The sequence below is a fragment of the Protopterus annectens genome, chromosome 3.part1 (genome assembly GCF_019279795.1).
Source record: "Protopterus annectens isolate FY-2018-M chromosome 3.part1, PAN1.0, whole genome shotgun sequence".
NCBI classification, from domain to species: Eukaryota; Metazoa; Chordata; order Ceratodontiformes; family Protopteridae; genus Protopterus; species Protopterus annectens.
In genome coordinates, this window is record NC_056732.1 from 1,722,395,997 (window position 1) to 1,722,399,421 (window position 3,425).

The following is a 3,425-nucleotide window of genomic DNA, read 5'->3' on the forward strand; positions in this document are numbered from 1 at the left end:
TGTGGAGACAACAAACTCAGATCAAGGCTTACGATTCCCTGGAAGGGAACTTGTGCACTCGCAAAGTTAATTCTGCCATTCTACATTTTCCCAGTTCCAGCAAGCAATTTCGTAAGAGAACCTGAAATAAAGCCGAGGTGGTTGAATAAGAGAAAAAGAGGCACAAGCAATCCTTCGATAGCGGTGTCTACATCGATAGCATTGGCGTACCAAGAGGCGTGCCTGATGAATACAAAGCAATAAACTAAATAGCAGCTGGTTTTGCATCCATCTTTGTCTGGATTCAACCCAATAAGAATGTGGACTGGATCAACTACATTTACTATAACCAGCAGCGTTTTGTGAACTATACCAAAGATGCATTAAAAGGTATTGCTGAACAACTGGAGGCCACTTCACGTTGGATATGCTCCTGGCCAAAGAAGAAGGAGTTTGCAGGATGTTTGGGACTTTCTGTTGTACGTATATTCCGAATAACACTGCCCCTGATGGGAGCATCACTTGAGCTTTGAAAGGTTTGGAGATGTTATCCGAAGAATTGGCAGAGAACTCTGGGGTAAATAATCCCTTTACAGACTTTCTACAAGCATGTTTTGGAAAATGGAGTCATCCCATCAGCAGTTTCCTGGTGCCCATCAGAGTCGCTGTGGCTATCGTGGTGGTATGTGGTTGCTGTTGTATACCCTGTATCAGAGGTCTTCTACAAAGACTGGTTGATACTGCTGTTACGAAGACGATGTACCAGCAGTTGCAACAGACTGGTGAAAGTGAATACTTTGAAATGTGACTTTTGCAAATGTTTTGAAGTTTAAAAGTTTGTCTTGCAAATGAAGTAATGTATGCAAAGAAAAACTTAGTTTTTACCATATATTGCTGAAATAAAAAGACAAATGAAAGTGTTTTGAGGTGGGGAAATGTTAAGAGAAAAAGTTTTAAAACATACTATTATTTGTCTCTTTCTCCCATCTAGCAAAATGAATATACTATTTGCTGAAGTGTTGGTAAGAAAAGGTCACTGAACCATGTTTATTAAAGATGGGCTTTATCTATGATAGATGTAGTTTGCTTATGAACTTGAATAACCTCTGTTTTCTATACTGAGGCAGGCTCTGGAAAATTCCAGCTATCACTGTTGATCTAAGTATTCTACACTAACTGTGGTTTTGAGGTAAACGTTCTACACTAGCTGTGGTTTTGAGGTAAACATTCTACACTAGCTGTGGTTTTGAGGTAAAGCATTCTTTTCTGAGGTAAATTGTGATCCTAGATGTTTTTCATAGCCAGCTGTCAGAAATGTAACAAAAGCTATTTTGGCTAGTGACAGGAAAGTATAAAAGTTGATGTCAGTAAACAAGCTGATTAGATTGAGATCATCTTGGCCAACATGCTGCTGTAATCTGGTTAGCTGCAAATGAAGTTTTTCATCACCTGAAACAGATGTGACTTGCTTGAATTTTTTCTTCTGACAGATAGTAAGGTGACCAGTTCTGCTGTCACTGGTGATGCTTCATTGGTTGAATGCCATCATTTCTTTTGGGGCACAGGAGGAGTGGTGAGTTTGTCACCAAGAGGGAAATAGTGGCGGTGATGGCGAGATGTTGGAAAAGCAACTTGAAGGCAGCACTGGCTGCCTGGAAGGTTCCTCTTGTGACTGGTAGGGCTGCATCCCTACCTATTACTGCCATTACCACTTCAGGTAGTGCCCAGTGAGAAGGTCGATTGGACTGCTGGTTGTCTTCCTTTGAGTATACTCGCCTTCCCCATCTCAGTGTTCTCCCCTTGTATGTCAATTCCAACCCCTGCTTGTTGTTCTGTTCTCCCTATCACCATATCTTCTACACTGGTACTGTCTATAAGTGGACCATCTCCAAGCATGTTGGAGCTGGATGATTCTCAGAGCAGTAGAGTTGGTGCTGGATCTAGGGTGTTGGAGTAGACTCTGAGGTTGTTAGAGCCATCTCTTCCCCTCAGAGCCTCAGCGCTGGACAGCTTGGCTCTGACTCCTGCCTCAAGTGTTTTGCCTTTGGGTCGAAAAGAGATGATGGCCTGGAAGCATGCCTTCTTGGAGCCATCAGTCTCTTCCTCTCTCAGGCATTCTGCTTTGCTCCTACTTCCCAGACCAAATTGTCTTTGCATCTTGAATCTCAACTTTCTGCACTGCAGGGACAGCCAACCTAAAGTCACCAAGATACCCAGCAGGGTAGGTATGTTGACATTTTCCAATACTTTTATGGAACACCCCACTGAAGATGTCCCTAGGAAAAGAAAGTGCAAAAGGAGGCACTTAGAGGCTCCTCAAGAGTTTGTCATGGAGGATACTGATATTGATTAGGGGGAAGGGTCCCCAAGATCACCATCTGATGATGTGTCCTTTGGAGACATACTAGAGATCATCAAGCAAAGGGGTGGCTTGTCTACTGACAACCTTTTCCAGGAGGACCCTGTATTCCTGGATACATTTGGAGCTGGCCAATCTACCTCCTGGGTGACTCCGCCCACCAACAAGTTCATTGATTTGATCTATTGACAGGTGTGGAAGGAACCTGATTCCATTGAGCTGATCCCCAAGAGAACAGATAGGATCCTGGCACCAGCCAAGGACAGGGAATTTTAGAGCAAGCTCATCCCAATTTATGCCATGGCATAGTGGCAGACACAGAAAAGAAACTTGCAGAACAAAGTTCCTCTGTTCATCCCCCTAACAGGGATTCTAGGTGCTGGACAGATTCAGGAAGCATGTATATGGCACTCTTTACTAGACTCCAGAGGGATTTGATTAAACTGATAAGAACAGATGGTACACTTGATCTTAGCCAAAAGGCAGAGAAGTGATAATTAAAGAACTTACCAAATCTCTCTCTGGGGCCATTACTTCTGAGGCAGAGAGCTTGATTGCCTCACAGTTGGCTACCTTACAGTCTATTTCAAACTCATCCCTGAGGCTCATCTCCCATGCAGCTGAAGGTACCTCAGTGGCGGCTTCAGGCATTTCCATTAGAAGGCATGCCTGGATGTGCCTGTGTGATTTTGTGGAGCCCTTTATCTCTTCCTTCTCCAGTGCTCCCTTTGATGGAAGTTCTTTATTTGGCCCCAAGGTTAAAGACACACTATCCAGGTGTGAGTAGGAAGGTAAAATCCTGTCTGCTGTGGGCATACATTTTTCATCTCCTCAAAGGGCATTTTCTAGGAATCAATGAGATGGTCAAAAAATGTGGTTTGGAAAGTCCCGGCATCCCTTCTAAGATCCACATGGAGATAGTTGCCCCAGGGACTGGGGGACTCTAACGAAGACCCCACCCATGCAGCAGAGGAGGTCCAAAACCAAAGATCTTGAGATACCTTCTCTGCACTCCTGAAAAGAGGCCCAATTGTCCACCACTGGAGGCAGTCAGGGGTCATTTCTCTCTACACCAGAGAGCCTGGCT

The 3,425-nt window shown here is 44.1% G+C and overlaps 1 pseudogene; it reads right to left on the minus strand.

Moving 5' to 3' along the window:
• Positions 1-2,617: 2,617 nt before the first annotated feature.
• LOC122798981 lies at positions 2,618-2,833 on the minus strand (annotated as a pseudogene).
• Between the last annotated feature and the right edge of the window lie 592 nt (positions 2,834-3,425).